Source organism: Crocodylus porosus, unplaced genomic scaffold (genome assembly GCF_001723895.1).
Source record: "Crocodylus porosus isolate Cpor-Errol unplaced genomic scaffold, CroPor_comp1, whole genome shotgun sequence".
In the NCBI taxonomy this organism is placed as follows: Eukaryota; Metazoa; Chordata; order Crocodylia; family Crocodylidae; genus Crocodylus; species Crocodylus porosus.
In genome coordinates, this window is record NW_017728943.1 from 115,936,112 (window position 1) to 115,950,417 (window position 14,306).

At 43.7% G+C, this 14,306-nt stretch overlaps 1 protein-coding gene across 2 annotated transcripts in view; it reads right to left on the reverse strand.

The window, feature by feature from the left end:
* The window catches only part of TIAM2 (T-cell lymphoma invasion and metastasis 2), a 268,351-nt gene extending 254,156 nt beyond the window's left edge, over positions 1-14,195 (reverse strand). For both annotated transcript variants that reach the window (XM_019550041.1, XM_019550038.1), the window contains exon 1: positions 14,153-14,195. The gene's annotated coding sequence lies outside the window, so the exon portion shown is untranslated. The remainder of the gene's footprint in view (positions 1-14,152) is intronic.
* Positions 14,196-14,306: the final 111 nt, after the last annotated feature.

A 14,306-nucleotide genomic window follows, 5' to 3' on the forward strand; every position in this document is an offset into this window, starting at 1 on the left:
TCTGGCTGAGAAGAGGCTCTTCCCCAGGGGGGAGAGGTGGAGGCCATCTCTTCCCAGCAGCTCGCTGCCTCTCTCGCCAAAGAGTGGGCTGTGGTCATGGAAGCCAAAGCCTTCCCAATGACACCAGTGCCGCAGTCTTTGGTTGACTACGTGGATCCTCCTCTCCCTCCTCAGCCCATACCCCGAGCCTGGGAGAATCGACAAGAACACCACCTGTGCCCCCAGACCCTTTAGCCCCATTCCCAAATCCCTGTAGCGCCTTATGACCCGGCTGGGAGCACTCCGAGCCATGTCATTGGTGCCCACATGAATAAGGAGCATAGGATATTGGCCTGTGGGCTGCAGGAACTTAGGGATCCTCTCCACAATGTCCCGGATGCAGGCCCCTGGGAAGCAGAAGACTTCCTGGGCTAGGGGGTCGGGGTTGCAGATTGCCCCCTCAGTCCCCCTCAGGATGGAGTCTCCCACAACAAACACCTTATATTTTGTCTTGGGGAGAGCGGGGCCAGTAGCTGCAGTTGGGCCTGTGTTGCCTGCAGGAGCCGGCAACTGAGCAGGCTCTGCTGGGGCTGCAAGAGGTGTGTACCTGTTGCTAAGCTCTGGTGGGGCAGGGGCCTTGGTGCAGTGGGCCTTAGGGCCCTTGACCACCTTGGTTCTTGCCCCTGACTGGACAGAGTGGGAGGTCCCAGAGTCCTTCTTTGTCCTGGAAGGAGACAGTGGTCTACCCTCCGGCTCCTGGGGGAAAAGGTCCTGGCAGTAGGATTTGATCTCCTGCTCACAGTCTCTGATGGCACGCAGTCTCTGGACTGCAGCCTGTAGCTCCTCTAGCTGACATGCCAGAGACCCTGAAAGGGAGCAGACCCCACACGGGGAGGTGGCTGTGCTCCCGGGCCCCAGAGCCTGAAAAAGGGACAGGCAGCCCCTCCAGCCAAGAGCCAGGGGCTCCATGTGCGTGAAGCCTGGTACCATGGGCTCTGCCTGGGTGGCCGTCTCTGAAGTGTCAGGGGAGGAGGGCCCGCAGAGCCCGAGGGGACCCTCAGGGTGCAGCATGTGCCCATCCGTGTCATGCCTCTGGTAGGCTGGCTACGGCTGGGACTGCCTACCCTGGAGGTTTCACAGGCAGGACTTCGGGCCCTCCCGCACGAACTCCGTGCTAACTCACACACCAGCAGACAAGCATGCCTGTTTGCACAGCCTGTTCGTGTGGCTCCCTGGGGGGCTGGGCAAAGTAGGGGCCTGGGCAGGGATTGACCCAGCCTGGGTCCACTCAGCCACCTCCTCCCACTCAGTGAAGAGTTAATCCCCTCTCACCACAGGCCCCGCTGGGCATCAGCGGGGGGCTCCGCGGCTGCTGGGAGGTTTCTGGGGGGGCTTCAGGGGAGTGGGGGTGCAGCAGGCTTTTACCCACGTGTCTCTTGCTGCTCTGGAGCCTAACTGGGACTTTTTTTGCTGTTGGCAGGCCCTTTTAAACTGCACGCATGCACAGTGGGCCCACCGTTGGGGAAGCTGCTCTTGGGCAAGAGGGGCCCTGCCCTACTGGAGGGGGATTGGTGAGGACCCCTCCACCTCTCTCTCTCTCCCTGGGGGGCTGGGCCGGGCTTCACCCAGCTCGGCTCCACCTCAGCCGCCTCTTCCCGCTCACCGGAGAGGTCAACCACCTCTCACCACGGGCCCCGCTTGCCTCGATCACTCAAACTAATTACACAGAATAGACATTACAAAATATAACACTTTTGCAAATGTGCAACTCCATTACAAACCATGGCAATTACACACAAACTATTAGTATCACTACCATATAATAGCCTGATCACTGTGCAATTACAATAGCTCCTATCTCCAGTTTAGATAAACGCAACACTAGATGGTCTAAGGAAAGCCCCACAAACTGAACGTGGGTGATTACCCTAGCTAAACCCAGAAATCAGGATTCTATCAATTTGCACTGACCCAGTGACTTCACCAACATAAAACAGGAGTTAGAGTTCAGTACTGTAAACATGGGACAAATAGGAAAATCCTTCCCTTTCCTTCTGGCTTTACAAGTTGCCTATAAACGTTGCAATCTCTATGCATTTTGTAGTCTCTTATTTGAGGAAGAGCAACAGAGTATGATTAATACAAATAAGTCATGCATTTCAGAAGAAAATAAATGGCCAAAGTCTTACAAAATTTCCAAATGATAATATCAAAATACACCAAAAATTTGGAATCTGTAGCAACAGATAGCATGTTAAAACATTATTGTGTGCAAATATCAAAATATATACTGAGCATTGCAAAACTTATTTCTAATATTTTTTCATAAATACATGCTACTTTTTACACCATGTTGATGCAATCTAACTGATTTAATTAGAATAATAACTGGCCCTTCACCATTCTCTGTAATCTAGAAATGTCCTCCAGGCTGACTGTATACAGGCTAAGTTATTACTGGTCTGAAAAATGTATTCTTACTTCCCATTCTTCCCAAAGAGACTTGCTAACTTCTTGATGTGTTATCTCACTTCAAAGTCTTTTTTTAAACAATGTCAAAAAAGCAGTGTTATCAGAATACTAATTGTGCTAATGCATAATGAGTAAAAACATGAATATAAAAGCTATACATGGTCACATTTTTTTCTAGTTTTTAATAGTTAGTAGTATTAAATGTGTACTGCTTATTTGTCCTTTTCAATGTAAAGTGACTTTAAAATGTCTAGTCCTTCACGAAAAAAAAATTCAGGAGAACCTGTAATGATAAGTTAACTACTGTTAAAGCAGTACACCGTCTCGATAAAAGCAAATCTTGTTTATTATCTTCATGAAGACTTTACGAATTCTTTGCAGACAACCCTGCACAAAAACCAGCAGCACTCCCTGCTTTCGACTGGATCACAAAACAAAATGTGCTCTTTGTTTCAGTTTCTGACAACTTCGCTTAGAAACGGTGTACTATTCCCACATCTCCCCTTTTTAAACATCTAGCTTTCCAACTATAACACAACTGTAATAAACCAGTTTTTTCCTTTTTGATCAAGAAACTCCATTAAAACACTAACATTGTTCAAAGTCTTTGTAGTGCTTGGCATAGTCCATTTGATCTGCATGGTGCTGCTTCAGCCTCCCCAGAGACTGAAGTGGGTGTCTGTTCTCGGAGTCTCTTGGAGTTGACCCGAGACTGGAATGGGGGTGGGGGGGCACTGAGTGCCCATGTGCATGCACACACACACCCCAGCCCAGCAGTTCAGTCTGTTAGGGAGGGAAGGGCCAGGGGCTAAATCAAGGCCCTCGTGGTGAGGGACAGTGCTGCAGAGGCAGGTGCAGGGGTAATTTGAGGGGGACCCCAGCCGGGCAGGACTTTCTGCTGGGGAGGCACACCCCCAAATAATTTTTTCTCTCTCTGCCTTGACCTGCATCCCTGCCTCCCTCACAGGGGGCATGGGGCGCCTGGCACATGGTAGATCTTGGGTTGCTTTTAAATGCCAAAGGCGATCTCCCACTTAAAAAGGTTAGAGACTACTGTTATAGTGCCTGTCATCTTTGAGCAACTTTCCTGAGTCTGCTTGTGTGCAGTTTTCAACTGTTCACTCTTCAATCCTCCTCTTGTTCAGAAATGTATTGCAAGTGCCTCCTGTTATGCTGAAAATATTGTCCATCCTGAGTCAATGTGTCACAAAATCATGGAGAAACCTTACAAATAACCCACACTTTCCATTCCAAGATTTCACTGTTATAAAGATGAACTGCATCATTGGGCTTCAATGCCTGCAATGCCCATGACTCTCCTTTGTCACAGTACATTTTTTTAGCTTTGGCTTTTTGCTTATACCCATGCAAGTCAGTGTTAGTTCTGTGATTAGGTTACCTAGACTGACAGTAACTAACTCTCAACTTTCTGTTAAATAAAATCTCAGCAGGTGACAGGCCATGTGCTAGGAGCTGATCTGTAATTCAAAATCGCTAAATATGGATCACCAACTGGATCACTGGCTTTCTTTAATAATCTCTTTATTATCTTAACACCATTTTCCACAAGTCCATTAGACTCTGGGTATCTCAGGCTCAACATCACATGCTGAAAACCATAGTCCCGTGCAATTTTTTTAATTCATGCCCCCAAAACTGGGGGCCATTCTCAGATATAACCCTCTATGGAATTCCATGTCTGGAATTTAAGGCTCAGTAGAATCTGCTGTATGGTCACATTGGCCAATAAAGCAATTTCAGGACAGTGAGAAAAATAAATCTAAAACCAACAGGTTATGTTTGCCAGCTAGTATAAACAAATCCCACTTTATACCATGCCTCTTGAATATGATTATCTATTCACATCGATTCCTTCTTATTCTTAAGCTGGTATGTGTCACATTTATGAACAGTTTTTCTATTCATTTATAAGTGGTCAATTTAATACCTTCCTGGCCTGCTTTTTGCATTTCTCAATGCCCAGATGACCCTCATGTATTCTGTTAATCATATCTGCTTCTAGTGCTTTAGGAACTAGCATCCTTGAACAAAACACCATCAATCACTGAGAGCTCTGCTTTAAACTGACAATATGGACTTGGTATGTAGTGACCAGGCCATCCAGTGGTGATGGATCTGATAACATCCTGCAGTGTGCCATCTTACACTGTAGCCTCTACAAAGTTTTGCCATATTTCCTCTGATACTGGGTAATATTTTCTTATCCCAGTAACATGCACAATGTCAGATGTCATTTCAGCACCATCAACAGTGTTGTCAACTGCCCTAGACAAAGTACCTGTTCTTTGCCTGGCTTATAGTCTAATCTCAAATCATATCGTTTTAACTAAAAAAAAAGTCTCTGTAGACTGTGAGGTATATTACCTAGCCCCTTTCTTGAAGTGGTGCCCAGAGATTTGTGGTCAGTGTCTGCCACAAACCACTCTTCCATATATAAGACTTGAAATTTTTTTGCTCCCATGCACCAGAGCTAAAGCCTCCTTCTCTATCTGTGCGTATAGGCATTCTGTTTCTGTGAAGGCTCTGGATACGTATGCCACCAGGCCTGTGTGATCACCATACTTTTGCAGTAAGGTTGTCCCAATGCCTTCTTTAGACGCATCTATGGACAATTTGGTTTCTCTTTTACTGTCAAAAAAACCTGAGGACTGGGGCTGTTTCAATAAGTTTTTTTTAAACTTGGCAAACTCTTTGTCCATTTTGGCATCCCGTGTCCACTGAGTATTCTTTTTTAGCAGCACTCTCAGTTTGCTGGTGCGCTTTGCAAGGTTTTATATATACCTGCTTACATGCGTGACCATTCCCAGGAACCTTTCTTGTGGGGTGGCATGTTTGATATTGCCCTTATTCTCTCAGTAATATTGCAACCCATTTTCTGGTAGTTGCTCCCCCCAGTAGGTGATTTCTTTAACTCTAAATTTGCATTACTTCTTATTAAGTTTCAGCCCTGCCACCTTCACTCTGTTCAGGGCTTTCTGTAGCCTCAAATCATGCTCCTCTTTGTTTCTGCCCCATACAAGGATGTCAATGCACACCTTGACACCTGCTACTCCAGCAAAGATTTGTTGCACTTTCCTGTGAAAGATTTCAGGTGCTGATTTGAGGCCAAGGAAGCCTGCAAAAGCAATATCTCCCAAACAGTGTATTAAAGTGTATTAAGCATATCCTAGAGCTTTTTTCAGATAAAAGGAACATGCCAAAATCCCAAGGATGCATCCAGAATTGAAAAATATTTAGCACCAGCCATTTCGCTAAACATATCCTCTCTTGTAGGCAATGGAAAGTGCTCTCTTTCTATGCAACTATTGAGCACTTTTGGATCTAAGCATAATTTTAGTGTCCCATCTTTCTTTTCTCCAATTAATCCATTCAGTAGGTTCTTCTACTTTGGTGGCATTGAAAAAAAATTGACAATCAGTTCAGCTCTTCTTTTAGTTTTCTTTGTTGGCTAGAAGAACCTTTCTTCCCTTATGAATGACTAGATAATTGGGTTCTGACAACTCAATTTTATATTCAGTTTCCAATTTACCAATGTCCTCAAAAACATTGGCCTTCTATAAGTGTGTACTTGGCCTTTGTTCCCATATATAGTCTCTTAATTACACCCAAATTCTGGCATGTTTTTAGCCCCAGTATTAGTATAGTATTTCCTATGACTATTAGGAAAGTTATTAGTTCAATTTGACCCTTAACTTTTACCTCTAGTTCACATACTCCTTCGATAGGCATCATCTCCCCATTGTAAGCTCTTAGTTTTACATTTTCACTCTTGATCTAGTTTGTTTTTGTTTTAATTTATTAACAATTAGTTCTAGAAGCACATTTACCTGTGCACCCACGTCCATTTTATAGTTAATGACCCTTCCATTAGGGTCCAGTGCAACATCTCCTATCTCTGCAACCACGGTCCCCACATAGAATTCCTCCTTTGTCTTTCATCAGTGTTGTCATGATATACTGCATTAGTTTGCATACTTTGACTTCTTCTCTGTGTTTGCTGCAGACTGGCAAAATGGTTATATCACTTGCATGCATTATATGTCTTCTTAGTGCAGGGCACTGCCTGTTTGGGTGCTTGAGTCCACACTTCTTGCAATTTGGTGCTCTTCCAGCCATAACCTTGTTCCTTGGGCTATCTGTGAATCTTCCTGCTCTCCTTGCTTGCTTTCTGCTTTCACCTCGATTGTTCTTTTGCTTGCTGTTTACTTGGCTACTGTAGCGGTTTACGATTTTACCTCCCTTCTTTGTAGACTATGGAGTCAGTTCTGCTGCCTGGCGCACACTTTTGCTGCTTTGTCTCAGGTCAAATTTACATCCTCTAACAGTTTTTTTCTGTAGTTTCAAACCTCCAATGCCTATTACTACTTTTACTCAGTTAGCTGCCCGAAGTCATGGTCCGGGCTCATCAGCTTCAGGTCCATTAGGAATTCCTCAAAGGATTCACCCTCTTTTTACACTCTTTTGTGAAACATGCATCCATCAAATGTCTCACTTGTTTTTGGTATGCAGCATTCTGCAAACTTCTGTAAGTCGCATAGCTTTTCCTCTCATCCTGGTTTAGCTGTATACTATTAAAAGATACCAACAGCCTCAAGTCCAGCTATACAAAGGAATATGGCTATTTTCTACCCATCTTCCTTTGCTGCATACCCCATTGCTTGCATGAATATGTCAAAACTCTGTTCACATTTTTTCCGTGATTCAGCAGCTTTACCTGAGATTTTCAGCTCCTTGGTGGTTTTCAGATGCTCCATCTCTCCAGCAGTTTCTTATCTTCCCCTTCACTTTCATTGGACCCCACTCCTGGTACCAGGTAAAGATGAGAGCTGTTAAAGAAGTACACCTTCTTGATAAAAGCAAATCTTGTTTATCGTCTTCACGAAAAGATTGTACAAATGTTTTGCAGACAACTCTCATACAACAACCAACAGCAGCACTTGCTGGATCCACTCAAATGGATCACAAAACAACACGTGCTCTCTGTTTCAGTTTCCAACAACTTCTCTTAAAGAGACAATATGCTATTCCCACCGGAACTAAACACTGGCAACTTACATTTGTTTCAAATTTCTTAAGATACACTTAAGAGTATCAATAATGATTCTGCAATTGCTTATTTCCAGCAAACAATGTTATTTTCACTGACCAGCAGTGCTTAAAGCCCAAATATTCGAATGTAACCTGAAAACCATGTTGAAACTGACTTCTCTAACTTATTTTTTTCTAGCTTGGAAAATGAAAAGAAAAGGGGTTTATTATTAAATTTATTACTAAAAATAAGAGATGCATCAGATGTTCAAAGTCCTTCCCCTCATCTACAAAGTCATTTTTATACTTAAGAACACTTTTAGATAACAGGCAGGCACACTGAAGCAAACAGACCTTTTGCCATAGACTTCAGTGAGGCTATGGTTTGTAAGCTGATTGTGCTCATTATAGAGCCGCATTTTCCTTTTGTTTTAAGCTCAAGATAATATTGTGCTTTGAAGTGCAGAAGAGAAATCTGATGAGACCATTTTCCTTGATCCAGAAACCAAGTATCTAGCCATTTTTTTGCCACATTTGATAGAAATATAGACTAGATACAACATTAACATGTGCATAGACATCCTTCTCTTCATTCATCAGAACAAGCAATAATGTATACCAGAATGCACAGAACTAATCAGACATAGTAAGTCTAGACAGGAAAAAGTGCTTTCCATCAAGTTCAGTTGGTTGGAAAAACCTCAACAAAATGCAGGCTAACATCCTGTGTCTCAGCCTAGCTGGGTCACTGAGCCCATTTGCAGTTCGGGCCCATGCCAGGATAAGAAATCTTTTGACATCTTTTGCAGTGTTTTGCCCCAGCTAAAGCTGAGGGATATACGACTAGGAATTTTGGGGTAGAGTCATCCACCAAAGCCACCACATGGAAGTGGAGATCACTGCTCTACAGCTTCTCAGGAACCAACCAGGGACCCCTTGCACTACAGAAGGACCTGTGATCCCTAGTTGCTCCATGAGGTGCCATGAACCCAAGGAGCAGCTCATAAACTCTTCAGTGTGGGCCCCTTTATCCAGCCTGTTGCCAAGTGGATACATATAGGTGTGCAGGACCCCTATATGTATCCACTTGTATGAGCCCACAAGACCCAGATTGACTGGGCATGGATGGAGTCTCCCCAGAAGGGGTGCAAACTAGAAACTATACCTCATTGTTAAGAGCATTTATGTTGCATTTGATGTTTTCCTTTGTTTCATTGGATTTGTTTTCTTTAATATACCTGTCCATTGTGCTTACACAGCTTGCAAGGAGGGGGGATTTGTTTATGTGAGACACCCCGAGTAAATTCAGTGGTCCCAGATTTCTCATTGGGGCTCAAGCCACAGTGGAGCCTTATTGAGTACCCAGAAATATGAACCCAGCCCTTACAATGGATAGTAAGCTGAATCTGAGCCAGCACTGTGCCCCTATTGTGAAGGAAGCCAACAGCATACAATTTGGGGAGTCCAGCAGAAGGCAACAAAAATAGTTATGTGGCTAGGGCACATGACTTCTGAGGAAAGGATGAGGGAATTGGGTTCATTTAGTTTGGAGAAGAGAAGACTGAGGGGAATTTAATAGCAGCCTTCAACTCCCTGAAGGTAGTTTGAAAGAGGATGGAGCTGGACTGTTCTCAGTGGTGGCAGATGACAGAACAAGGAACAATGGTCTCAAGTCGCAACAAGGGAAGTTTAGGTTAGATATTAGGAATTATTTTTCTCCTAGTAAGAGAGTTAGCACTGGAATAGGTTACCCAGAGAGGTGGAAGAAGCTCCATCCTTGGTGGTTTTTAAAACCTGGTTAGACAAAGCTTTGGGTGGGATGATATAGTTGGGGCTGGTCTTTCTTTGAGCAGAGGGTTGGACTACATGACCTCCTGAGGTCCCTTCCAACACCAAACTTCTATGGGCTAATAAAAAGAATAGGATAATACAGATACAGCCAGCTACTAGGATTTTGATGCATTCACCGGAATTCTAATGGGGGGAGGGGGGTGCTACTCTGAAGCTATGCAGAAAGCGAGGTGGTATAGCACCTTAAAGACTGACAAATTAGGCTGTCACCTACAAAAGCTTGCGCCTCTAGAGAGGCCCAAGTTCTGTAAGATTTTGATACCTGGAGCACACTTTTTTCCCGGATTAAAATTGGCAACATTTAATTTTCATACCTGAAAAGTTATGTATGCATATTATAACAGCATACTGCCTGCATCCGTATACATCTCTCTCTCACACACACACACACACACACACACACACACACACACACACACACTCTGGGGGAAAAAACTGAGATATTCTATTCCTCTGCCACAAGCATGCCAGTACAGAGATGTATTGTTAAAAAAAGTTGTGCCCTGTTCTTTCCACTGTCTTCTACCTCCCAACCCCTGGTCTGTACTTCAGAAGACATGGGCAGCTCCCACTGCTAAGGCTGCTCCTGCAAGGTCTCACATCTTAGTAACTCTCACAGTGAGACAAGTCACAATGGACAGTAAGCTGAATAGTAGGCTTGCACAGCAAAGTCCTTTTACAGGCGCTTTGCTTTCTAGGCTAAAATGTGGTTGTAAATTAAGATAAACAAAAATAGATCCTCTGATGCAAATTTAAAATAAAAATAGGAATAGAAATATACAATACAAGATAAATCAGTTATGTTTAATACAAAATAACCACATTTTATTTTCTAAAGTCATTTTTTCCAATTCTCCAGCTTCTAATTCCTCAAAAATTGAAACCCTGGGAATAGTATTTTTATACTCTGCGAACTACATACCAAAAGCTATGTTATATTTTATTACTAAAATACCAGTGAATCAATCAGAACACTAGGCACAATCGATTTACTTTTACTGCTCTTTAGGAGCTAACCATGACATTAGAAGTTGAAGAGGTAGAAGGAAGGAGGGGAAGGAAAGTGTCTTTAAAAGAAACAAATGTTATCTACTATTGTTTGCTAAAATTCTCTTATGGTTTACAGTCTGAATTCTTTGCTGTAGAAGACCCCTGTATTTTGTGCCACATGAGTGCCTGCTTACATAGATTCCTGTGCAGCACAGCCAATAAGAAATAAGGAGCGAGAACAAAGAAAGAAAGGGAAGGAACACTTGTATTTTAATCATTGCTGACAATAAACCTAGTTTCAGCTGGGATGCCCCAAGCAATAACTACTAGCACATCAACTGCTAATAAAGGCTTCACAAAGCATTTTCTAAGGGGGAACAGGCATACATTTCCGTGGTTACACAGTGTGATACACAAGCTGTTGGGAGAGGGAAAAGGAAACTATAAAATATCTACAGTCCACTAGGGAAAAGCATTGTTTTTGAATCAAGGACAGGCTTCATAATAAATTCCTTAGCTATTGTGTTATATAATCTCATTGGCAGCATTTGTTGAAGTTTCTGCCATATTACTTTAACTTTTGTTAACTAGATTCAGATTTTTAAAGATGAAACGCACATCGTCTTACAAAGCCATCAAAACAGGCAGCAGAGAGTTCTGTCTCTACTATAAATGCAAACAGAATTTGCCATGGAATTTGTGTTAGGCACTGTAACTAAGGGTGGAAAATTCTGCCTCCAGTGAGATATTACGATATTTGATTTAATCAATTCATGTGTAATCCATTCAGCACAAGTTACTTACAATAGGTAAAACTTTCAAACGCATCTCCGTGACCCAGGAACCACTACCTTTCAATAGGACCAAGGCTGAAGTCAATGGAGCTACTCCAACACACACCAAGTAAAGAATCTAGCAACCCTCTTTAAAAAAGATTAAGGTCCCAATCATGCAGACATCCAAGCACATGTTCAACTCTAGGCCCCTTTTACTAATAAGACTTCAGGATCTGGACTTCCATGTGCAATTGTAAATGTATACGAGACAGTTCTAATGTGACCATGCTGAACTTAGATTCCTATGGCAATTGAACATATTTTTTGGATCTTTTTAAGAGAATCCAATCATTGAAGCCAAGCCTACAGCCATCACCACTTTCATCCCTGCACTGAAAACCACTACATTTCTTTATGGCTAAACTCAGTAATAAGGCACTGAACTGAATAAAATGCTGTGGACTTCTTGTAATACATTTGTGGTTTGTTACCCATGCAACATGCACAGCTATGTCCAACCATATGAAGCACATTTGTTCATGTTATTTTATACACTTCCATCACATGTGATGGTGTACAAAGCCATATAAAGACAAAAGGTCCCTGTTCCGAGAAGCATATCATCTGTTCTTTGTAGTTTTCTTGGATGTACTTTAAAAGACTTACAACTGTTACCAAGAGTATACAATGGGACCTCAATCTTACTTGGGGCCTCTGGGTGTTACTGTTTATATACAAATACAGACATGAAACAGCTTGAAAAACTGGACAGTTCCTATCATCGGAAAAAAGTTAACAAAAGTTCACCAAAACAAAACCCCCACAATAAAATTAAAAAGCTGTTACAACTTTTCAATCGTAAAGCCAGCTCAAGGGATAGAAAACACATCCTTTGCTCTCTGGAAAAGCTCCTGTTACTTCCACAGCTATTGTGCTGAATTCACCACATACATGATAATCATCTATTACTATGGCAGTATTGTCTTAACCAAGATCAGGACTCCGCTGTCTTAACCATTCTATAAACAAAGTAAGGAGCAGCTCCTTCCCCGAGGAGCTTTAAAACTAATAGACTTTCCGTAAAAATGCTGCATATTTCCAACCTAAGCTCTGTGGTCAACCGGTATTTAAAGCCAATATAAATGCACGTGTTTAACTTTGCTGTTATTTGTCCCCATTGAAGACAGTGAGACTATGGATGGTTGTCCAGTTAAGCATGACCAAAAGTGCCTGCAAGATTGTAGCCCCACCAGACTGCAAATCTCGCTCACTTAAAATATTAGCTTTCAAACTCCACTTACACTAAGCTAGTGAACTCATACTACAAAATATCAGTTCCACTACACATTACTTGCGTGCATGCACACGCACAAAATCCCATTACATGCAATGAGCTGCTTCAGCTTTACACACCAGTTGGATTCAAGAGAGTGGCCAGGTATCTCAACATTAACTTGGTTTCAGTAGGAGTTCCTGAGGTGCAAAGAATGCTGCATGGGGTCCCTACAGAGTCCGATTACATCCTTGGATTCACATGCACAGGAGCTCTGTACACACAAAGACAGATTTCCCCTCCCCTCCCTTATACCCAGATATTAAATTTGGTACAGCTATTGTTTTCTCACACACAGCTACACGCAAAGTTGCAGTAATATATTGTACTTGTTATTTACATTGCCATTTCCAAATGGTTTCTTTCCTCTTTATTTTACCTCTGCTTTATAGTTTAAAGAGAGGAAGAACTAACAAGGCATCTTGAACTAAGACCTACCTAAACTAGTTGCATTGCATGCTTGTAGTCTGATAACAACTTGCTTTGCAGATCCCCCCCAGGCAAAAATAAAGTGATGCCTGTGACAAAGAAAAGCCTCTCTCCTCCTATCAGGGTATATACTTCTTATACTAAAACAGATAGCTTCATTATTTGTTTAAAGGGCATTAAAAGAAGCAGGTGCCCCATGATTTAATAAGTAGGTCACCAGCTGTGGCAGCTGGAGGAGGGACAACACCCATAACAGGGTAGATTGGTGGCTGCAGCCCCTGTCTTATTTGTGAATAATAGCCTTATCACAACACTCTGATGCCTTAATCATTACAAGTGTCACCAGACAGGCAGTGCCTGGGGCTAGTGGAGCCTAAGCTCAGGGATAGCTCCAGCTGGATGGGGTTTAGCGCAAGGCTGCACAGCTTTTTCCAATAAAGCCTTGCTTCCATGAAAAAGTTGCACTAGGATTACACACAAGCTTTCACCAACCTCCTGAATAAGCAGTTCCCCCTCACCCCTTTAAGGGATTTAAAACCTTAGCTGCAGAACCCCAGGCTTCCTCCCAACATCATTTTGTTTTCAAGACTCAGTTTCAGGGGTTTCTGAGGCACACAGCAGCCAGCTGTCCAGCTGAGTGCTTCCCAACCTTTTTAGACTGGAGACACCCCTGGATAGGATCAAGGCACCCTCAAAAATAGCCAGCTCTTAGCTTTAGGGTTGTTGGTTGTAGTTGTGCTGGTCCAAGGACACATAGGCAAGATAAGGTTGTTTGGGTAGATGGGATACATCTTTTATTAGACCAACTAAACAGTTAGAAGAAAAACTGTTCTTTGCAAGTTTTCAGGCTTGGGGAAAAAAAAAAAAAGAGCATTCTTTGCAAGCTGTGCCCAAAAGCTTGCAAAGAGCATTCCCCCCACCCCCAACTCCTTAGGTGGTCTAATCAAAGATAATCACATCTACCTAAAGAACCTTGCTGGCTCTCAGCTTTCCGCCCTTCTTTTTTCAGAGCCGAGCGAAATAACCAGAGCAGGTTTCTGTTCCTCCTCTGGGGAAGAAAGCACCCCCTCCCCCAGCTACCGACTGCTGCGGGGAAAGTCTCGGGGTGCGGCGCCTCGCCTGCCCTGGCATCCCGGGGGGGCGGGGGTCCCTCGGGTGCCACCCTGCTCGCCGGTTGGCAATCCCGGGTCTGACTCTCAAAGCGGGGTGGAAACCCAGCCCTGGGGAGACTCGGAGAGAGAAGGGCCAGCTGCCGGCGGCCTCCGGAGCTCACCTGGAGGCGAGGCAGGGTCAGCTTTGTCCCAGCTGGCTCGGGGGTTGGCACGGGATCCTGCCCCCGGCCGCCCTGCGCAGAGGCTGAAGCGGCCGCGGCCGGCCAGGAGCCGCGGGAGGGGGCAGCGGCGCAGCCCCGGCGCGCCCCGCTTACC